This window comes from Trachypithecus francoisi, unplaced genomic scaffold, assembly GCF_009764315.1.
Source record: "Trachypithecus francoisi isolate TF-2019V2 unplaced genomic scaffold, Tfra_2.0 Lachesis_group3, whole genome shotgun sequence".
NCBI classification, from domain to species: Eukaryota; Metazoa; Chordata; class Mammalia; order Primates; family Cercopithecidae; genus Trachypithecus; species Trachypithecus francoisi.
Window position 1 is genome coordinate 124270579 of NW_022681468.1, and position 24060 is coordinate 124294638.

Consider the following 24060-nt stretch of genomic DNA (forward strand, 5'->3'; position numbering starts at 1 on the left):
ACCTAGGACTCTGGCCTGGGTCTGTAGGGGAGGAGGAAGAGCCGGCTTTTTTAGCCAGTCTGTAAAAGGAATTCCTCTAGGAACCCCCTCTGGCCGCAGACAGGAGGGGGAAGGAGGCAGACAGTGTGGGAGCCAGGGGCAGCCCAGGGGTCTCTGTGGACAAATGTCTCACTCCCAGTCTGTTTTGGGCCTACAGCTTTGCCTTTGTCTAGCTGAGCAGGTCAGTGTGGGATTGTGTGACTTCTGGGGTTGTGTGTGTAGGCGGCTGCATTGCTGGTTGCTGCTGGTTCCTCCGTAGAAAGCATGTACTTGTGTGTTTCCCTGTGTGTAAGTATTCACATCTGTGTAAGCCCATGAATGTGAGTATCTCTGAGGGAAGTGTGGGCCTCTACTGCTTGCATAGTTGAATTGGTTTACCACCTGCCTACATGTGTTTGTGGGGGTACTCAAGTGAGGTTATTTTGGTATAAATAATATGTCAGTGAGCCTCGGAAAGCACATATGCCTATTTGTGCAGAAGCATTCATTCACTCATTCTTGATTTATGATTTACTAATTTACTCAACAAATATTTTTAAAGTGCTTGTTCTATGACTGTCCCCACACTAGGCACTGGGAATTTGAAGAGGTGTCTATGGCCAGAGTAGAGCCAGAATGTGGCCATCTAAAGGGTGGGCCCAGGAAAGGAACTGTGGAAAGTAGAGAGATAAGAACGGTGCATTGGTCTAAGTGCCTGTGTGTGTTATCGCCTGTGTATACATGTCTCTGTGTGTCTGTGTGATTGTTCATGTGTGTGTTTCCGTAGAACTCACAGCTTTCCAGCCATCCATTCCCTTGCCTGGGTAGACAGGCTGGGGTGGTGAGAGGGCAGTGACCTAAGAGTCCAAGACACTAGCCTATGCTCAGCTTAGACTCACTGTAAGCTGGCCTCAGTTTCCTCATCTGTAGAATGAAAGGGTTAGAGTACCTCATCATTAACTGTATAGGCCTTGTTTGGTTTACAGGAGTATGATTGATTCCTGAGTTAATTAATTACTTTTTAGAGGTCAAATTGGGAGATGCCTAATTGTAGAAGCTCTGGGTTCAGACAGAACTCAGTTTGAATCGCAGCTCTGCCATATGTATTTTGTGTCCTTTGGAGTTCTTTAACCTCATCAGGATTGTTGTGAGGATTAAATAAAATAACGTGTGTAAAGTGTTGAGCATGGGCCAGGCGTGGTGGTTCATGCCTGTAATCCCAGCATTTCGGGAGGCCAAGTCAGGAGGATCACTTGAGGTCAGGAGTTCGAGACCAGCTTGGGCAACATAGCCAGACCCCTGTCTCTACAACAAATTTTTTAAAAATTAGCCCAGCATGGTGGCCTGTGCTGGTAGTCCTGGCTGCTCAGGAGGCTAAGGCTGGAAGATCACTTGAGCCCAGGAGGTCGAGGCTGCAGTTAGTCATGATCACACCACTGCAGTCCAGCCTGGGCAACAGAGTGAGACCCTGTCTTGGAGAAAAAAAATCGTTGAGCATGATGCCAGGCACACACTAGATGTTCAATAAATAATAGCTTCTGTTCTTATCTACAGACTTTCCAGCTTTCATATCTTACAAATGTTGGATTCAGTAGACACGTTGACAAATTGAATTCATGTAAACCACATGTTTAGGGAATTCTGACCCTATGGTGGTTGGGGGTGGGGACAGTGGGGGAGAAAATCTGGCCCTTTCTTTGGTACCTTCTAAGAAGTTGCCAGCTGAGATCTGTGTGAGCCACTCCCTCCACCCCATTCTCTGATGTGGATCCTTGACATCTTCTCGTCTTATGCACAGATAAGTACGATGAAACACAGGTTCAACACCCTCTTCCGACCTGATTCTGCCCCTGAGCCCCTACCCAGTGAGGCAGGATGCTGAGCTAAATAGGATCAGGCCACAGGGCAGAGCTGAGTCAGTTAAGTCTTCAAGCTCCCTGACATGTCTGTGCCTGCCTGCCCAGCCCCAGGATGGGCACATCCAGACAGGCGGAGGGTGTCTGCCTCCATGATTGATATTTCTGGGAGGGCATCGCTCTGGTCCTGGCTCAGGTGGCTGAGAATCATAGAACACCTGACAGACCAAGGAGACCTCCATGACCCCTGTACCCTCAAGGCCTCTGGAATGGCTGAGTTCCAGCAGGTACAAGGAGAGTTGGGGGTGGTCTGGAGATAGTGCCTCTCAACCAGGGTTGCTGGGGGTGATTATCTCGGGAATCCCCTAGAGCCTGTTAAAACTGGCAGCTCCTGTGCTCTCCCAAAATATCCCTGACCTGGAGGGACTGAAGGAGGGGTTTAGGGTGCAGCCAGGGTTGCTGAGTTGGGAAATTCTCTGGAAGTGAGCTCAGGGTGGCCGAGGCCCTGAGGGAAGCAGGGAGAGGGTCTGCCTGGAGGTCATGCTGACCACCCCAATGACCGTCCCCAACGTGGGTCACAGATAATTGGTTGATGGTCTCTTTTTTTTTTTTTTTTTTTTTTTTTTTTTTTTTTTGAGACGGAGTCTCGCTCCACCGCCCAGGCTGGAGTGCTGTGGCCGGATCTCAGCTCCTGCAAGCTCCGTCTCCCGGTTTACGCCATTCTCCTGTCTCAGCCTCCCGAGAGCTGGGACTACAGGCGCCCGCCACCTCGCCCGGCTAATTTTTTTGTATTTTTTTAGTAGAGACGGGTTTCACCGTGTTAGCCAGGATGGTCTCGATCTCCTGACCTCGTGATCCGCCCGTCTCGGCCTCCCAAAGTGCTGGATTACAGGCTGAGCCACCGCGCCCGGCCGTGGTTTGATGGTCTCTGAGCTCTAGGGATTACCCTAGAGATGGGAGTAACTTAAACCTCAAAATGCCCCCTGGGGGTCATTGTGATGGCCCCCCACCATATCTGGCTGCTCTGTTTGGGGCCAGAACTAGGAATTTTCCTCTTGAAAAAAATTGAAAGCAAGAGAGCAAGCAATGGGTTGTGGCCAAAGTAATGTGTTTAAGGAAATTTCTGCTTCATGCTGGCCAGGACAGGGAATGTCTGGTCAAATAGCTGCTGATGGCCAAGGTGCCTGTAAGTAAACAGGCTGCCTCTGATGGCTGCCCTGAGCTCATTTCCCTCATCAGCGTGCGAGGGGATGAGGTCACCATGAGTGGGGCCTCCTGGTCATGCAGTTTGTCAGTGAGCAGGATGGAAGCTCGGTGATTGCTGGCGGTCTGGGTGCTGCAATCCAGTTATTGCAAACAGCTGCTTTCATACAAGCAGCTCTGACACCCTCCTACACATACTCCATGGGACTCTAGCCACATCCATGACCCCACAGCAGGGGTGTTCCTGGCAAGATCTGGGCTTAACTGTCCCATATCCAGCTTCTATCCAAAGCCTCTCCCTCAGCCAGACAGCTGGGCTTCCCCTGGTCTATGAAGGGCACATAGGGTGGGTTCAGTTGTAAGGAGTGGCCCCTAGAGGTACAGGCTCATGTTCTGCCCCTGCAGAGAGCAGATAGTGGCAACATGCCCTACAGCCTGTCTCCTGGGGCTAGGCAGCCAGGTCCAGAGGGGACTTTCCATGAGCAGAGAGCCCGGGTCAGGGGAGGTTACGAGCTGGGGTGGGGAGGAAGCCACAAAGCCCTCCCTGTGCCTCCTCCACAGGCTCTTCCTGAGCCTTGCAGCCACGAGGTGAGGTTCATGGGGTTTGAAAGCCCTGCAGCAGAATTACTGAGGAGCAGCTGCCAGTTTGGGACAGGCTCTATAGCCTCCTCACTCCCCCAGGCCATCCCCATGTCACCTCCTGGCCAGGGAATGTGGAGCAGTAAGACTCTAAATAGAGAGGTGGGCAAGAATCTTCTTGGGGGTAGGTCTGGGCCTTTTCCTTCTTGTATCCCCCCAGCATCCTGGCCTGGCTTTCCAGTTGACCTGTCAGTCACACAGACCAACCCCACAGAGTAAGTGGCCCACTCCACGGCTGCCTGACCTACTCCAGGCTGACCAGATCCTCAGACCAACCAACAGGCTCACAGGAGACTCACTGCTTCTGTGATGTACAGCCTGATTGACCAATAGGCCATCCTGTTAGCCTACTTATTCAACAAATAGTCATCGAACACTAGTTTGTGCCAGATCTTGTGCTGGGTGCAAGGGATACAGCCAAAAACAAGACAGACAAGATCCCTGCTCTTAAGGCACTGAGAGTAACCATACGGCTTGGCTGTGTCCCCACCCAAATCTCCTCTTGAATTGTAGTTCCCATAATTCCCACGTGTTGTGGGAGGGACCCTGTGGGAGATCACTGAGTCATGGGGGTGGGTCTTTCCTGTGCTGTTCTCATGATAGGAATAAGGCTCACGAGATCTGATGGTTTTATAAAGGGGAGTTCTCCTGCACACACTCTCTTGCCTGCTGCCATATAAGATGTGACTTTGAGGCCGGGCGCAGTGGCTCACGCCTGTAATCCCAGCACTTTGGGAGGCCGAGGCAGGTGGATCACCTGAGGTCGGGAGTTCGAGACCAGCCTGACCAACATGGAGAAACCCCATCTCTACTAAAAATACAAAATTAGCTGGGCCTGGTGGCACATGCCTATAATCCCAGGTACTAGGGAGGCTGAGGCAGGTGAATTGCTTGAACCTGGGAGGTGGAGGTTGCGGTGAGCTGAGATCATGCCATTGCACTCCAACCTGGGCAACAAGAATGAAACTCTACCTCAAAAAAAAAAAAAAAATGTGACTTTGCTCTTCCTTCGTCTTACACCATGATTGTGAGGCCTCCGAGTCATGCAGAACTGTGAGTCCATTAAACCTCTTTCCTTTATAAATTACCCAGTCTTGGGTATGTCTTTATTAGCAGTGTGAGAATAGACTAATATAGTAAGTAAACAATGATAGAGTGTGATCTGTATATTATATATTATGAAGGAAGTAAATGAGATTCTGTGGGAGACAGTATCCAACAGGCCTTCCCCTGGATATAACCAAAGTCAGGAAAGACCTTCCTGACACATTATCTGAGACCTGGGGATTGAGAATGAGAAATGACCATGCAAAAAGCCTGTGGAAGAGCTTTCCACATGGAGAAAGGCAATGCCAAGGGCTTGAGGTGGGGAAGAGCTTGGCATAGTCTTGGGATAGCCAGAAGATCCATGTTACTGGAACACGGTGAGGGGAAGGCAGTAAGTATAGAGATGGACAAGAAGCTTCTTGGTGGTTCTTGCCTAAGGGGAAGGCAGCATGTGGAAGGGCTGCAGAGGAGGGCAGGAGCCTACCAAACAGGAGACAGGGCCTTGGGATCCACAGTAAGGACTTAGGGAGGAGTGAGGGGAAGGCCCTGAGGGTTTATGCAAAAGTGTGACACACATTCAAAAATAAATATATAATGGAATTTTTGTAATAGTTAAAAACCTTCCCACAAAAAAATAAAATGAAACCCTCCAGGCCTAAATGCCTTCACTAGTGAACTCTACTAAACATTTAAGGAAGAAATAATACCAACTTTATATAAAATCTTCCAGAATATTGAAAAGGAGGGAATACTTCCCAACTCATTCTGAGGCCAGCCTTACCCTGATACCAAAACCAGACAGAGATATTCCAAGAAGGCACGGCCGCTCATGTCTATAATCCCAGCACTTTGGGAGGTCAAGGAGGGTAGATCACTTGAGCTCAGGATTTTGAGGCCAGCCTGGGCAACATGGTGAAACCTCGTCTCTACAAAAAAGACAAAAATTAGCCAGGTATGGTGGTGCATACCTGTAGTCCTGGCGACTTGGGAGACTGAGGCGGGAGGAGCACTTGAACCTGGGGAGGCAGAGGTTGCAGAGCTGAGATCGCGCCACTGCACTCCAGCCTGGGCAATAGAGCCAGACCTACTCTCTAAAAACAACAATAAAATCATACTTAATGGTTAAAGATTGAATGCTTTCACTCTAAGATTGAGAATGAGGTAGAAAATATCTGTTCTTATCATTTCTATTCAAGATTATACTGGGGGTTCTAGTCAATGCAATATAGGAAGAAAAATATAAACCATATAGTTTGGAAAGAAAAAAGTAAAACTATCTTTATTTATAAATGGCACCTATATGGAAAATCTTAAGTAATCTGGGAAACCTAAAATGAGTAAGTGAGGGGCCAGGCGCAGTGGCTCACGCCTGTAATCCCAGCACTTTAGGAGGCTGAGGTGGGCAGATCACCTGAGATCAGGAGTTCGAGACCAGCCTGGCCAACATGGTGAAACCCCGTCTCTACTAAAAATACAAAAATTAGCTGGGAGTGGTGGCAGGCACCTGTAATCCCAGCTACTTGGGAGGCTGAGGCAGGAGAATCGCTTGAACCCAGGAGGCAGAGGTTGCAGTGAGCCAAGATCGTGCCACTGCACTCCAGCCTGGCCAATAGAGCAAGACTCCATCTCAAAAAATAAATAAATAAATAAAATGAACAAGTGAGGTTAGCAAAGTTGCAGGATGCAAGATTAATATATGAAAAGTAATTGTGTTTCTCTATAGGAGCAACAAACACTTGGAAATTGACATTATATAAACAATCTCTAATATCATCAGAACTCCAAAATATTTAGGGATAAATCTGACAAAACATATGCAGGCAATTAAAGAAGATCTAAATAAGTGGTGAGAGATACTCTGTTCATGGATCAGAAGACCTGATATTTTCTTTTTTCTTTTTTTTTTTTTTTTGAGTCGGAGTCTCACTGTCACCCAGGCTGGAGTGCAGTGGCACAATCTCTGCTCACTGCAAGCTCCGCCTCCCGGGTTCACACCATTCTCCTGCCTCAGCCTCCCGAGTAGCTGGTACTACAGGCATCTGCCACCACGACCGACTACTTTTTTTGTATTATTTAGTAGAGATGGGGTTTCACCATGTTAGCCAGGATGGTCTCGATCTCCTGACCTTGTGATCCGCCCGCCTCAGCCTCCCAGAGTGCTGGGATTACAGGCGTGAGCCACTGCGCCTGGCCAAACGTGATATTTTCAAGATTACAATTTTCTGAAATTGGCATATAGATTCAAAATAATTTCTATCAAAATTGCAGCAATCTTTTGTTTCTTTGTAGTAAACAACAAGCGGATTCTAAATGTATGTGGAAATGCAAAGGACCTTGAATAGCCAAAACAATTTTTTAAAGAATTATAAAATTAGATTACTGGCTCTAATTGACTTCGAGACTACAGATAAAGCTACAATAATCAAGACAGTGTGGTATTGATATAAAGATAAACATATAGATCACTGAAAAAGAAAAGACCATCCAGAAATAGAGATATACACCTATGGTCGACTGATTTTTTGTGAAGGTGACAAGGTACTTTGGGGAAAAGATAGTATTTTCAACAAATGGAGCTAGAACAACTGGATATCTGGTGGCAAAAAAAATGAACCTCTATCCTTACTTCACACCATACACAAAAATTAATCCAAATAGGCCACAAATCTAAATACAAGAGCAAAAACTATACAACTTCTAGAAGATGATGTAGGAGAAAATCTTTATAATCTTAGGTTGGGCAAAACACTAATAATCAGTGAGAAAGTTTATAAACTTCACTAAAATTTAAAACTTTTGCTCTGTAACGATACCACTAGAAAAATGAAAAGACAGCTATCAGTGGGAGAAAATATTTGCAAAACATATATCCAACAAAGGACTTGTATCTAGAATATATTTTTTTAAAAACTTCCTTATATACTTAGAATATATGAAGAATAAATGATTTGTATCTAGAATACATAAAAATATACACAATACAAATGTAAAAAAATGAACAAAAGTTTTCTTTTTTTTTTTTTTTTTTTTGAGACGGAGTCTCGCTCTGTCGCCCAGGCTGGAGTGCAGTGGCCGGATCTCAGCTCACTGCAAGCTCCGCCTCCCGGGTTCACGCCATTCTCCTGCCTCAGCCTCCGAGTAGCTGGGACTACAGGCGCCCGCCACCTCGCCCGGCTAGTTTTTTATATTTTTTAGTAGAGACGGGGTTTCACAGTGTTAGCCAGGATGGTCTCGATCTCCTGACCTCATGATCCGCCCGCCTCGGCCTCCCAAAGTGCTGGGATTACAGGCTTGAGCCACCGCGCCCGGCCAGAACAAAAGTTTTCAACCGGACACTTTGCTAAAGAAGATACACAAATTGCAAATAAACACATGAAAGGATCCTCTTCGGTTATAAGAAATGTAAACTAAAACACAATGAAATACCACTGCATACCCACTTAAAAAGCTAAAATTAAAAGACTGACCATATGAAGTGTTGGCAAGAATGTGAAACAACTATAACCAGTTCTACACTAGTGGTAAGAATGTATAAGCACTTTAGAAAACTGGCTGTTCGGCCGGGCGCGGTGGCTCAAGCCTGTAATCCCAGCACTTTGGGAGGCCGAGACGGGCGGATCATGAGGTCAGGAGATCGAGACCATCCTGGCTAACACGGTGAAACCCCGTCTCTACTAAAAATACAAAAAAAACTAGCCGGGCGAGGTGGCCGGCGCCTGTAGTCCCAGCTACTCGGGAGGCTGAGGCAGGAGAATGGCGGGAACCCGGGAGGCGGAGCTTGCAGTGAGCTGAGATCTGGCCACTGCACTCCAGCCCGGGCGACAGAACGAGACTCCGTCTCAAAAAAAAAAAAAACAAAAAAAAACTGGCTGGGCATGGTGGCTCATGCTTGTAATCCCAGCACTTTGGGAGGCCAAGGTGGGTGGATCACCTGAGGTCAGGAGTTCGAGACCAGACTGGCCAACATGGCGAAACCCTGTCTCTACTAAAAACACAAAAATTAGCTGGGTGTGGTGACATACACCTGTAACCCCAGCTACTCAGGAGGCTGAGGTAGGAGAATCACTTGAACCTGGAAGGCGGAGGTTACAGTGAGCTGAGAACGTGCCACCACTGCACTCCAACCTGGGCAATAGAGCAAGACTCCATCTCAAAAAAAAAAAAAGTTTGGATGGGCATAATGGTTCATGCCTGTAATCCCAGCACTTTGGGAGGCTGAGGAAGGTAGATCACTTGAGGTCAGGAGTTCAAGACCAGCCTGGCCAACATGGCAAAACCCCATCTCTACTAAAAATATACAAAAAATTATCCAGGCGTGGTGGTGTGCACCTGCAGTCCCAGCTACTCGGGAGGCTGAGGCATGAGAATTGCTTGAACCCAGGAGGCGGAAGTTGCAGTGAGCCGAGATTGCACCACTGCACTCCAGGCTGGGCAACCGAGCGAGACTCTGTCTCAAAAAAATAAAAATAGAGGCTGGGCATGGTGGCTCACGCCTGTAATCCCAGCACTTTGGGAGGCCGAGGTGGGTGGATCACGAGGTCAGGAGACCGAGACCATTCTGGCTAACATGGTGAAATCCTGTCTCTACTAAAAATACAGAAAAAATTAGCCGGGCATGGTGGCGGGTGCCTGTAGTCCCATCTACTCGGGAGGCTGAGGCAGGAGAATGTCGTGAACCCGGGAGGCAGAGCTTGCAGTGAGCCAAGATGGCGCCACTGCACTCCAGCCTGGGCGACAGAGCGAGACTCTGTCTCAAAAAAAAAAAAAAAAAAAAGAAAATTTGGCAATTTCTCAAAAAAAAAAAAAAATACACCTACCACATGATCCAGTCATTTCTCTCCTAAGTATTTACACAAGAAAAACGACAGCAGAAGCTCATACAAACACCTATACATGACAGCAGCCTTGCAGATAAGAGCTAAAAACTGGACAGCCCAAATGTTCATCATCAAGTGAGTGGGTAAAAACTTGTGGTACATTCATACAATGAAATACTTAGCACTCAGCAATAAAAAAATACTGATACAATGAACATGGATGAATTTCAAAATTATTAAGCCATATAAAGAAGAGTACATAGGCCAGGCACAGTGGCTTGCACCTGTACTTTCAGCACTTTCAGAGATTGAGGTGGGCGATTGCTTGAGTCCAGGAATTTGAGACCAGCCTGGGGAACATGATGAAACCCCATCCTACAAAAAATACAAAACAATTGGCCGGGCACGGTGGCTCATGACTGTAATCCCAGCACTTTGGGAGGCGGAGGTGGGCGGATCACAAGGTCAGGAGATTGAGACGATCCTGGCTAACATGGTGAAACTCCGTCTCTACTAAAAATACGAGAAAAAAAAAAAACTAGCCGGGCGAGGTGGCGGGCGCCTGTAGTCCCAGCTACTTGGGAGGCTGAGGCAGGAGAATGACTTGAACCTGGCAGGCAGAGCTTGCAGTGAGCAGAGATCGTGCCACTATACTTCAGCCTGGGTGACAGAGCAAGACTCTGTCTCAAAACACAAAAGAAAAAAAAATTAGCTGGGCACGTTGCGGTGCATGCCTGTAGTCCCAGCTGCTTGGGAGGCAGAGGTGGGAGGATTGCTTGAGCCCAGGAGGTCAAGGCTGCAGTGAGCCACTGCATGCCAGCCTGGGTGATGGAGTGAGACCCTGTCTTAAAAAAAAAGAAGTCCAGGCATGGTGGCTCACACCTGTAATCCCAGCACTTTGGGAAGCCAAGGTGGGCAGATCCCAAGATCAGGAAATGGAGACCATCCTGCCTAACACGGTGAAACTCCGTCTCTACTAAAAATACAAAAAATTAGCTGGGCCTGGTGGCGGGCGCCTGTAATCCCAGCTACTCAGGAGGCTGAGACAGGAGAATGGCGTGAATCCAGCAGGCAGAGCTTGCAGTAAGCCGAGATCGTGCCACACTGCACTCCAGCCTGGGCGACAGAGCAAGACTGTCTCAAAAAAAAAAAAGTACATACTGTTTTCTCTCATATAAAATTCAGAAGATGCAAACTAGTCTGTTATGACAGAAAGCAGATCAGTGATTGCCTGGAGATGGGAAGTGGGGAAGGGAAGTTGGATTTCAAAGGAGCATGAGAAGACTTTTGGAGGTCATAGGTATAGTGCTTTTTCATTTTTTCTTTTACTTTTATTCCTTTCCTTTCCTTTTTCTTTTCTTTTCTTTTCTTTTTTTTTTTTTTTTTTTTTTGAGGCAGAGTCTCGCTCTGTTGCCAGGCTGGAGTGCAGTGGCATGATCTTGGCTCACTGCAACTTCCGCCTCCCGGGTTCAAGCGAATCTCCTGCCTCAGCCTCCTGAGTTGCTGGGACTACAGGCACAAGCCACCACGCCCAGCTAATTTTTGTATTTTTAGTAGAGACATGGTTTCACCATGTTGGCCAGGATGGTCTCAATCTCTAGACCTCATGATCCGCCCACCTCAGCCTTCCAAAGTGCTAGGATTACAGGCATGAGCCACCACGCCTGGCCTTCATTTTTTTCTTTGAGTCAAGATCTCACCCGGTCACCCAGGCTGGTGTGCAGTAGTGCAATCACAGTTCACTGCAGCCTCAAACTCCCAGGCTCAGAGAATCCTCCTACCTCAGCCTCCTAAGTAGCTGGGACTACGGGCACATGCCACCAAACCTGGCTAATTGGTTTTTATTTTTTGTTGAAATGGGGTCTTACTATTTTGCCTAGGCTAGTCTCAAACTCACGGCCTTAAGCAATGCTGCTGCCTCTGCCTCCTGAGTTGCTTGGATTACAGGCAAGAGCCACTGCACATGGATATGGTTGTTATCTTTATTATACTGATGCTTTCATGGGTGTATGTCAAAACTACTGCAACCTGATCTAATTTGTTTCTTAAAAAATCACCCTGGCTGCTGTGAGAAGGGATGGAGGGGATGAGAGTCGACATGGGAGTCACCAGGCAGCTGGCACAGTCACCTGAGTGAGAGATGCTGTGGCTGCAGTGATGGCAGTGTGGAGGCGAGTGGACAGATTTGAGAGAGATTATAAGATCTAAACAACAAGACAGGACTTGCTAGCAGTTTGGATAAACTGCATGAGGGAAATGGAGAAACCCAGGATAGCTATGACATCCCAACTTGAGCACGGAGTGGCTGGAGCAGCCTGGGCCAGGGACGGGTGTGGTGGTGAGCTTGGAACAAGAGTTCTCTTTTCATCTACCTCTGGGGATGGCTGGGCATCAGGAGAAGGGTCTGGGTGGAGATAAAATTTGAGGATATTAGCAAATGGTATTTTTTTTTCTCTTGAGACAGAGATTTTGCTTTTGTTGCCCAGGCTGGAGTGCTGTGGCACCATCTCGGCTCACTGCAACCTCTGCCTCCCGGGTTCAAGCGATTCTCCTGCCTCAGTCTCCCACGTAGCTGGGATTACAGGCCCCACCACACCCAGCTAATGTTTTTGTACTTTTAGTAGATACGGGGTTTCACCATGTTGGCCAGGCTGGTCTCAAACTCCTGACCTCAGGTGATCCACCTGCCTCGGCCTCCCAAAGTGCTGGGATTACAGGCATGAGCCACCACGTCCAGCCAATAAATGGTATTTTAAAGCCAAGTGAATGGATGAGATAATGTAGGGACAGAGAGTAGAGAAAAAATTAGTCTGAGAACTGAGCCTGGGGCACCCCAACATTTAGAGGTCCCCTGAAGGAGAAGGAGCCTGTACAGCTCATCAGGAAGGAGCAGCTTGAGAAGCACCCAACTGCATTAATTTCCTGTGACTGCTGTAACAAATTACCACAGACTGGGCAGCTTAGAACAACCAGAGATTTATTCTCTTACAGTTCTGAGGGCCAGAAGTTCAAGATCAGACCACTGGGCCAAAATCAAGGTGTTGGCAGGGCTATACTCCCTCTGGAGGCTCTAGGGGAGATGTTGTTCTTTGACTCGTCCAGCTCTGGCAGCTGTTGGCCTTCCTTGACTTGTAGCCACATCACTCCAATCTCCCTCTCTGTGGTCACACTACTTCCTCCGCTTCTGTTCTAATCAAATCTCCCGTGTGCCTCACTCCTTATAAGACCCTAAGGACACATAGAATTTAGGGTCTACCCAGATAATCCAGGATGTCCTCCTCTTCTCAAAATCCTTAATTAATTACATCCATGATGACCCTTTTTCCAAATTTGGTTACATTCACAGGTTCTAGGAATTAGGATGTAGACACGTCTTTTGGGACCACCTTTTAATCCATTACACCCACTGACTGACAAATAAGGAGTGACTCACTGAGTAATGCAAAATGGCAGGACTTCCTGTGTCTGGGAGGAGGGACTGAGTAGGTTAAGTATAGGGTGCTCAGCCTGAAATCTCAGGCAAGGAAGTATAGTGCCAAGGTTGCAGCTGGCTTCAGCCTGTGTGGGAGAGTCTCATGGGGAGGGGAGGAACTGCAGATAGGAGGTTCCCAGCCCTCCCAGGCCTGACTCAGCGTCTGGCTGGGGCCATCTACACAGCAGCCAAAGTGATCTTTAAGTTGTAAATCTGTTCATATCACTCTCCAGTATGTGACCCTTCAACAGCTTTCCACACCTTTTTTTTTTGAGATGGAATCTTGCTCTGTCGCCCAGGTTGGAGTGCAGTGGCGCAATCTCGGCTCACTGCAACCTCTGCCTCCGGGATTCAAGTGATTCTCCTGCCTCAGCCTCCCGAGTAGCTGGGACTACAGGTGCCCGCCACCATGCCTGGCTAATTTTTTGTATTTTTAGTAGAGACGGGGTTTCACCATGTTGGCCAGGATGGTCTCAATCCTCGTGATCCGCCCACCTCAGCCTCCCAAAGTGCTGGGATTACAGGCATAAGCCACCGCACCCAACCAGCTTCCCACAACTTTTATGCAGAAGATCAATACCGTTACCCAGCCTACAGTGCCCAGGGGCCTGGCCCTAGCCCACCATTGCAGTCTCGTTTCGTACTTCCTGCCCCTGCTAGCTGTCTCAAGACATACTAGCTGCCTCTCAGGCTGCTGTCTCTCCTACCCTAGAGCCTTGGCCTGGTGTCCCCTCAGCCTGGAAGGCTCTTGTTCAACCCACTTCACTGAGTTAGCATCCAGTGGTGTTCCAGATCTCAATCCAAATGTCTCTTCTGCAAAGAATTCTCTCTTGGTTCCCTGGTCCAGGTCATAATGAGTGTGTGACAGAAATTCTCATGGATCCCTGGACTCATCTTCCATAGCACCATCAAAGTTCATAATTGTGTACATATTTGTAATGTTATTTTATTAATGTTTAGCTCTACCACTAAACTGTAAGCACCACGGGGCATGGTTTGTAGTATTCACTGTTCTATTCTAAGTGCCTTGTCTAGTGCTTGACAAACAGAAAAGGGATGTGGTGGGTTTAAAACATGTCTGCAGGGCTGGGCGCAGTGGCTCGTGCCTGTAATCCCAGCACTTTGGGTGGCCAAGGCGGGTGAATCACCTGAGGTCAGGAGTTTGAGACCGGCTTGGCCAACATGGTGAAACCCTGTCTCTACTAAAAATACAAAAAAGGTAGCTGGGCATGATGGTGCATGCCTGTAATCCCAGCTACTCAGGAGGCTGAGGCCGAAGAATCACTCGAACCTGGGAGGCGGAGGTTGAAGTGAGCTGAGATCGTGCCACTGCACTCCAGCCTGGGCAACAGAGTGAGACCCCGTCTCAAAAACAAAAACAAAAACAAAAACACCATATCTGCAAATTTTTTTTTTTTTTTTTTTAAGACAGGGTCTCACTCTGTCACCCAGGCTGGAGTACTGTGACGCCATCATGAATCAAAGGTAAGTTGAGCAATGAAATGGCTCACTGCCCCCTCGACTCCAGGCTCAGGTGATCCTCCCACCTCAGCCTCCCAAGTAGCTGGGACTACAGGCACATATCACCATGCCCAGCTAATTTTTGTGTGTGTATATATATATATAGATATATAGATATTTTTTTGTAGAGATAGGATTTCACCATGTTGCCTGGGCTGGTGTTGAACTCCTGGGCTCAAACAAACCTCCCACCTCATCCTCCCAAAATGCTGGGATTACAGGTATGAGTCACCATGACTGACCAGCAAATTTTTTTGACATCCTTTCCATCAAGAGGTAGAATCTAACTGACTTTCCTTTAAATATGGGCTGGTCTAATGACTTGTATCTAATTAACAGAATGTGGCAGAAATGCTGTGTGACATCCGTGGGTAGATTCTAAGAGGTAATATGGCTTCCTTCTGGCTCACTCTCTTTTTTAATTTTAATTTAATTTTTTTGGGGGGGTGATGGAGTCTCATTCTGTCGCCCAGGTTGGAGTGCAGTGGCACGATCTCCGCTCACTGAAAGCTCCGCCTCTTAGGTTTACACCGTTCTCCTGCCTCAGCCTCCCGAGTAGCTGGGACTACAGGTGCCACCACCATGCCTGGCTAATTTTTTTTTTTTTTTTTTGTATTTTTAGTAGAGACAGGGTTTCACCATGTTAGCCAGGATGGTCTCGATCTCCTGACCTCATGATCTGCCCAATTCGGCCTCCCAAAGTGCTGGGATTACAGTTGTGAGCCACTGCACCTGGCCCCTTTTTAAGTTTTTTTAAACTCTTTTTGGATGCTCCCTTTCAGAACCCACCTGCCATGCTGTGAGGACACCCAGGCCACATACATAGAGAGAGGCCACATGTAGGTGTTGCAGCCAAAAGCCCCACTGAAAACCAAGCCTGCAACCAGCATCAACTGCCAAACACGTACTGAAGAGGCTGAGATGATTCCAGCACTTGTGGCTGACTGCAACCGCAAGAGAGACCCGGAGCAAGAGCCACCTAGCTGGGCCCAGTTACTCCCAGAATCATGAGAGAAATATTTAATTGATTGTTATTACCCTATAAGCCATTAAGTTTACATATGATGTGTTATGCAGCAGTAGATAGCTGGAACAGGAGCCAATAAACACTGAATGAATAAATGTGGATAGGTCTGGTTGAAGGAACATTGCATGTGTTACAGCTTTGTGAAAGGTTTAATTGACAACTTTCAGCTTCTCCCCCAAGAAGTCTTGGAGATTCTGGACGGCCCAATTCAGAAACTCAGGCTCACCCAAGGAGAGACTCCTAGAAACTCTCAACTCAGGACAGGAAACATGGCGAGGTTGTCAGAAGTTAACTCTGAGCCTGATGCAGTGGCTCACACCTACGGGTAATCTCAGTGCTTTGGAGGCAGACGTGGGAGGATCTCTTGAGGCCAGTTGTTCAAGACCAACCTGGGCAACATTCTTATTCTTGGGCCCATGGATAGTTTCAGGGGAGTAAAAACATACAACATTTTATCTGTGTGTATGTACATTTTCCCGAGGAGAAGTTATCCAAGCTCTGTTATCAGATTCTTGAGTCTGTGTCCAAAAAATGTTAAGAACTACTGATCTAGTCCAACTATCTCAATATCTACATTAAGATACTAAGATATTTTGTATACTAAAGTGGACTAAGTACCCTGAGTAAACTTCTGAAAACAATTATGGATAAAATAAAAATGTATTTATTTTCTGATGCACTGATGAGCTGGCAAGAAAGTAAGGAATACTCAGTCCAAACCAGTCACGAATTCAAAGGCAAGTTGAGCAATGAAACTGACTTTTGCCTTTTGGACATTTTTATTTTATTTTTATTTTTTATTGTCTAACCTAGTCACAATTTTAATTTTTTTTTTTTTAATTTTTGTGATTATAGTCTTGCTCTGTCACCCAGGCTGGAGTGCAGTGGCACAGTCTCGGCTCACTGCAACCTCCACCTCCCAGGCTCAAGCGATTCTCATGCCTCAGCCACCTGAGTAACTGGGACTACGGGCACTTGCCACCATGTCCCACTAATTTTTGTATTTTTTGTAGAGATGGGGTTTTGCCATGTTGGCCACGTTGATCTTGAACTGGCCTCAAGTGATCTGCCTGCTCTGGCCTCCCAAAGTACTGGGATTACAGGCATGAGCCACCGTGCCCAGTTCCTCTTAACAAGTTTTTAAGTGTACAGTTCAGTATTAACTATAAGCACAATACTGTACAGCAGATCTCTAGAACTTATTCATCTTGCATGACTGAAACTTTATCATTTTAATTTCTTGAAATTTTAAACTTTAAAAAAAAATTTTTTTTTTGAGACAAGGTTTTGCTCTGTTGCCCAGGCTGGAGTGCAGTGGCACCACCATACCCAACTGTTTTTTGTTTGTTTGTTTGTTTTGGTTTTTTTTGTAGAGACAAAGAAAACCCAGCTAGGTAGCTCTTGCTCCGGGTCTCTCTTGCGGTTGCAGTCATCCACAAGTGCTGGAATCATCTCAGCCTCTTCAGTACGTGTTTGGCAGTTGATCCTGGTTGCAGGCGTGGTTTTCAGTGAGCTTTTGGCTGCAACACCTACATGTGGCCTTACTCTATGTGGCCTGGGTGTCCTCACAGCATGGCAGGTGGGTTTCCCCATCTTACTATGTTGGCTAGGCTGGTCTTGAACTTCTGGTTCTCACATGATCTTCCTCTTCAGTCTTCCAAAGTGCTGTAATTACAGGTGTGACCCACTGCACCCAGCCCATTATTTATTTATTTATTTATTTATTTATTTATGTTTTCTTTTTGTGCAGAATGGGGTCTTGCTATGTTGTCCAGGCAGTTCTCTAACTTTTGGGCTCAAGCTAACCTTCTGCCTCTGCCTCCCTAAGTGTAGGGATTATAGGTGTGAGCCACTGAACCTGGTCCAGTGAGTAACTTTTTTTTTTTTTTTTTTTTTTTTTTTGAGACGGAGTCTCGCTCTGTCACCCAGGCTGGAGTGCTGTGGCTGGATCTCAGCTCACTGCAAGCTCCGCCTCCCGGGTTCACGCCATTCTCCTGCCTCAGCTTCCCGGGTAGCTGGGACTACAGGCCCCGCCACCTCGCCCGGCTAGTTTTTTGTAGTTTTTAGTAGAGACGGGGTTTCACCAGGTTAGCCAGAATGGTCTCGATCTCCTGACCTCGTGATCCACCCGTCTCGGCCTCCCAAAGTGCTGGGATTACAGGCTTGAGCCACCGCGCCCGGCCTAAGGTGAGTAACTTTTAACTCAGTAAACTTGAACTTGAATTTTCATGGTCTCATGGGAGTGAGTGATTAGAGAGAACCAGTTGTGTGACAGTAACTGGCTCTCCAGCAAAACAAAGCACTGTTTTGTGTACGGTTCAGTATTAACTATAAGCACAATATTGTACACATGTTTTTTAGTGTTTTAGTTTTTGTTGATTTCCATTAGGTAAATGTTCCCACCATAGAGTTCAAGCCATTAGTGGTACTAAGAACAGGCACGAAAAATATTTGGTTCTTGTGAGCTGATAGGAGCAAACTCCAACACACACGACTGACAGAAACTCAGGGCTCCTCTAAGGTGGGAAGTCTAAAAAACCTAAAATGGGACTCCAGTGAATGTGTGAGCTACATATAAACACCATTACCTCCTAACAGACTGAAAAGAAAAATGCCTATCTCAATTTCCCTATTCTTTTTTTTTTTTTTTTTTTTGAGACGGAGTCTCGCTCTGTCGCCCGGGCTGGAGTGCAGTGGTCGGATCTCAGCTCACTGCAAGCTCCGCCTCCCGGGTTTACGCCATTCTCCTGCCTCAGCCTCCCGAGTAGCTGGGACTACAGGCACCCGCCACCTCGCCCGGCTATTTTTTTGTATTTTTTAGTAGAGATGGGGTTTCACTGTGTTAGCAGGATGGTCTCGATCTCCTGACCTCGTGATCCGCCCGTCTCAGCCTCCCAAAGTGCTGGGATTACAGGCTTGAGCCACCGCGCCCGGCCAATTTCCCTATTCTTAAGAGAAAAATGTCACTCCCAAAGTGCTGGGATTACCAGTGTTGAGCCACCATGCCCATTCCCCTTGCCTTCTTTTGCTATGTGCTTTAGGAGGTAGGTGACAGTGTAGTCTAAACTCGCACGGCAGCTGGAGGACACAAATGTAGGTACAAACAATAAGTAAGAATTCATTGGCACTAAAATTTTTTAAGAGAATTCTAAAATCAGTGAAAAGATATCTTAAGAGTAAGAAAAAATAATGACATGATACAAACAAAAACTGTATTTGCCCACCAGCAGACAGAAATAAAAAGTGATCCTAGATGGAAAAAATGAGAGACAAGAAGGAACACAGAACAAAGTGGTACATGTGTGGGTAAGTCTAAACAAATGTTGTATTAACATTAATAACAATGTCTTATGGGCTTAAAAACACAGGCCACGTGTGGTGGCTCACACCTGTAATCCCAGCAATTTGGGAGGCTGAGATAGGCAGATCACTTGAGGTCAGGAGTTCGAGACCAGCCTGGTCAACATGGTGAAACTCCGTCTCTACTAAAAATACAAGTATTAGCTGGGAGTGGTGGTGGGCCTGTAGTCCCAGCTACTTGGGAGGGTGAGGCACAAGAATCACTTGAACCCAGGAGGCAGAGGTTGCAGTGACCCAAGATCATGCCAATGCACTTTAGCCTGGGTGACTCAGGGAAACTCTGTCTCAAAAAAAAAAAAGTAATTCTCCTGCCTCAGCATCCTGAGTAGCTGGGATTATAGGCACGTGCCACCATGCCCGGCTAATTTTGTGTATTTTTAGTAGAGATTGAGTTTTGCCACGTTGGCCAGGCTGTCCTGACCTCAGGTAATCCGTCTGCCTCGGCCTCCCAAAGTGCTGGGATTATAGGCGTGAGCCACTGTGCCTGGCCTGTTTTTCTTACTAAAATATGGAACGTCGCCGGGCGCGGTGGCTCAAGCCTGTAATCCCAGCACTTTAGGAGGCCGAGACGGGCGGATCACGAGGTCAGGAGATTGAGACCATCCTGGCTAACACGGTGAAACCCCGTCTCTACTAAAACATACAAAAAACTAGCCGGGCGAGGTGGCGGGCGCCTGTAGTCCCAGCTGCTCTGGAGGCTGAGGCAGGAGAATGGCGTGAACCCGGGAGGCGGAGCTTGCAGTGAGCTGAGATCCGGCCACTGCACTCCAGCCTGGGCCACAGAGCGAGACTCCGTCTCAAAAAAAAAAAAAAAAAATGGAACGTTTCACAAATTTGTATGTCACGCTTGTGCAGAGGCCATGCTAATCTCTGTATCATTCCAGTTTTAGTATCTGTGCTGCCGAAGTGAGCACTGCCATTCGTTTTTTTAAACTCAAATGATTATACCTCTTCCAGGAAGCCTTCTCTGAGAGCCGCCCTCAGAACGATGCCCCAGAGGGGGCCCAAAACAGGTACTCCACACTAACCTATGCGTGTTATTGTCCCTACTACAGTGACCATTCCATCTCCCCAGTGATGGGGTAAATTCCTCAAAGGTACTTTGTTCTTTTTGTTTTTTGTTTTTTGTTTTTTTTTTGAGACGGAGTTTCGCTCTTGTTGCCCAGGCTGGAGTGCAATGGCACAATCTTGGCTCACCACAACCTCTGCCTCCCGGGTTCAAGTGATTCTCCTGCCTCAGCCTCCCGAGTAGCTGGGATTACAGGCATGCACCACCATGCTTGGCTAATTTTGTATTTTTAGTAGAGACGGGATTTCTCCATGTTGGTCAGGTTGGTCTCGAACTCCCGACCTCAGGTGATCCTCCTGCCTTGGCCTCCCAAAGTCTGGGATTACAGGCTTGAGCCACCACGCCCAGCCTACTTTGTTCTTTTCTGTACCCCTAGCACCTAGCTCAGGGCCTGGCACATAGCAGAAGCTAAAAATATTTGTTTACTATCACAAAGATGAGGGAAAAAGCAAAACAAAACAAATTTGTAGGGGGCTGGGTGCAGCAGCTCTGGCTTGTAATCCCAGCATTTTGGGAGGCTGAGACAGGGGGATTGCTTGAGCCCAGGAGTTCGAGACCAGTTTAGGTGAAGTAGCAAGACCCTGTCTCTACAAAAACTAAAAAATTAGCTAGGCATGGTGGTGTGCTTGTGGTCCCAGCTACTCTGGAGGCTAAGGTGGGAGGACTGCTTGGGCCTAGGAGGTTGAGGCTGCAGTGAACCATGATCACACCACTGCACTCCAGCCTGGATGACAGAGCCAGATCCTTTCTCAAAAACAAAACAAAAAAATTATTTTAACTGTAGGATGAATGAGTGAATGCAGCTTACATGTGGTAGAGGCAGGTTGAATCCGCATTTGGCTGCAAAGCCTGAGCGTTACCTGGGACTGGGAGCAGACTTGATGAGACTGAAGTTGTTTTCAGGCTCAGTAGTTCCCTATTCCTGGCCTTGCTGAGGCTGTAGGTGCTTCTATAGAGGCCACAGCCCAGCCCAGGGGACCTGAGTTCCCCTGTGCCCATAGTTTTCAATGTACCGTCCTTTCAGTGTGCCCTCTGAACCTGGGTGGCACTGGGACTACCCCAAAGTGGTGGGTTGTGCGAGCCTCGTCTCCTGGACTCCCCCTCATTTGGGGCTCGGTCTGGTGGCACTGCTGACCCTCCCCTCCTTCCTGCCTTCTGTGCGGTGCCCTGCACCATGCTCCCCATCACTCCCTCCCTCTCCTTTCCACCTCTGGCCAGGAGCCTGGGACACAGGGCTGTGAGAAACCCTTTGAAAAATAGTGTCTCCAGAAAGCTCCTGTTTCTCAACCGTAGTTTGCCTGAGGAAAACAGCCACTTCCTCTGGGGCCGAAGTCTCCCACGGGAGTCTCTAGCCCCCATGTCTGTTAAATAACCTTATTGAAGAACCTTGGGCCTGGGACACCGAGGGTTCTGGCCCTCTCCTGGGAGCCTGGCCTTTGGGTGAAGCTCCCGGAGACAGGGGCTGTGCCTCCCCTGGACAGAGGCTGTTCTTTCCTCTGTGTAAGAACATGATAACTCTGGCACCGGGGCAGGTGGACACACTGGTCATGGTGAGAGACTGAGCATCTTCAGCCAGTGGGGCTCTCTGCTGCCTTTTCCCAAGGCGCCTGGCTCTCAGCTGTTTTCCTCCCTCTGGGCTGTGGAACTGCCTGCAGTTCCTCTCTCTTCAAGAAGAGGAACGGAGATGTTGACTCTCTCCACGAAGCACCCAAACACCCTCTCCTCCCCTAGCACAGACAACTGATTCTCTCCACGTTTAATTCTTTGGTTTTTGTTTTTTGAGACGGAGTCTCACTTTGTAGCCCAAGCAATTCTCCTGTCTCAGCCTCCCAGGTAACTGGGATTACAGGTGCCCACTACCATGCCTGGCTAATTTTTTGTATTTTAGTAGAGATGGAGTTTCACCATGTTGGCCAGGCTGGTCTCGAACTCCTGACCTCAGGTGATCCACCTGCCTCGGCCTCCCAAAATGCTGGGATTACAGGCATGAGCCACTGCTCCCGGCCCACATTTACTTCTTTAGTGACTGCTGCCCTTTACCTCCAAGTGCAGTGAAGGAGATAAAAAGAGAACAGAGTGACCTTGACCCCACAACCCACTCTCCAGGATCTGGGGAGAGTGGCTGGGGAGAGCAGGCTGTTGGTCAGCTGCAAGCCCAGATGCTCTTTGGAGAGGACCTAGCCTGCCCAGCAGAAGGGGTTGGCAGGGTAGGTGTGTCGGGTCCTGGCCTGGGACAGGGCTGGTGGCTCTGAGACACCTGCTTGTGTGCCAGTGGGAATACTGAAGTCACAGAATTCACCTGGAGGACCCCTCATTTCCCTTCAAAGTGCTTTCCCTCCACCACATTTCAGTGGGATTTCAGGCATCCCTGGGGTCATATTTTTGAGAAAATGAGTGGTGTGACACCCTTGATCGTCAAAGCAGCAGCTGGCACCTGTACAGGTCACTTTAGAAAGTGCTTTCCCAGGCCAGGCGCAGTAGCTCACGCCTATAATCCCAACTCTTTGGGAGGCCGAGGCAGGCACATCACCTGAGGTCAGGAGTTCGAGACCAGCCTGGCCAACATGGTGAAACCCCCATCTGTACTAAAAATACAAAAATTAGCTGGGTGTGGTGGTGCATGCCTGTAATTCCAGCTACTTGGGAGGCTGAGGCAGGAGAATCGCTTGAACCTGGGAGGTGGGAGTTGTAGGGAGCCAAGACTGTGCCACTGCACTCCAGTCTGGGCGACAGAGTGAGAATCCAAAAAAAAAAAAAAAGAGAAAGTTCTTTCCCACTGAAGCACCAGTTGTCAACTGTGACTGTGAGTGAGAATCACCAGGAGGGTTTTTTGAAATATACCAACATCCAAGCCATATCCCAGAGCAATTAAATCAGAATCTCTGAGCAGGGCATGGGTGTGTTTTAAAGCTCCTCAGATGACCTGAATGTGCAGCATTAGAGCCCCACAAGGACCTTGAAAGCTAGACACTGTCATTATTCCCACTGTTCAGATGGGCCATGGGGGCTCAGAGAGGTGAAGCCACTTGGCCAAGGTCAGAGGGCAAGTGGAGGGCAGGGGCTGAGTCTCACATGGAAGTAAGCAGGTGGCCCCCTGCTTTGTCACTGAGGATCCAGGCTTCCTGTGGGTCCAGGAGGCCTCAGGTAGGCCTGGGAACTCACTTCATTGGCTGGGAAGACATTTCTGCCACCTCTTTCTCCAGGGCTGGACTGTGGCTCCTCTAAGGCCCAGAATATGGGTGGGTCCAGAACCTCCACATCGAGCCTCCGGTTCCTCTCACTGGAAAGACACACCCTTTGGTGAGGGGGAGGAAGCATTTTTGAGGTGAAATGTTGTATCCCAGCCAGGAATGGAAAATATTAAAAGCCTATTGGCACCAACAAGGTTCGCGCCAGGGCCAGAAAGTACGGAAAAGAGGAGGGACGTCCCTGCGGTGGAGGGTGCAGTGGGGGTCAGCCAGGGGGCTGCCCACGCCCTGTATCCCAGGCTGCCTCCATCTTCAGGGTTAGAGCAAGCTTCTGCCGGCCAGAGGTGATGACCCCAAGAGAAAAGCCCCTTAGTGTATGAGTTGGTTTACCCCACATTCCAGAGAGGGTGGTGGGCGTAGGGATGTGTAACCACTGAGAGTGAAATATCTTACTGGGAGTGTGTGAAGCCAAGCCAGCCCAGTCCACACACAGATTCTGAACATTATGGGTGCTGGGATGCTGAGAGATCAGCCATGGTCCCTATCTTCTAGGAGTTTCACCATAGAGATGGGGCAGGCAAAAAAACAGACAATGTCAGTAGAGTATGACAGACGCTCTGCTGGAGGGGTACACAGGGACTGCGCCAGACAGAAAAGGGACAATTTGTTCAACCCAAGACTAGGAGGAAGGGTTCCCAGAGTGGGTGGTACCTGGACTAAGTCTTGCTACAAACAGACATTTCGAGAACTTGCACAAAGCTGGTATTTGGGTACACGCTCTTAGGAGTTAACTCTGTATTTGGAAAAAGAGACACAGAGACACAAAACAAAAGCCCCCCATGG

The 24060-nt window shown here is 48.1% G+C and overlaps 1 long non-coding RNA gene and 1 other non-coding gene across 2 annotated transcripts; one reads left to right on the forward strand and one right to left on the reverse strand.

Annotated features, from left to right (window-relative positions):
• The first annotated feature begins 1925 nt into the window (after positions 1–1925).
• On the forward strand, positions 1926–15719 carry LOC117070498. The gene is made up of 2 exons (XR_004431941.1): positions 1926–2161; positions 15356–15719. It is a non-coding gene; the product is annotated as an uncharacterized LOC117070498 (long non-coding RNA).
• Positions 15720–19770: 4051 nt separating this feature from the next.
• Positions 19771–19874, reverse strand: LOC117071653. Its single transcript, XR_004432419.1, has one exon. It is a non-coding gene; the product is annotated as a U6 spliceosomal RNA (small nuclear RNA).
• Positions 19875–24060: the final 4186 nt, after the last annotated feature.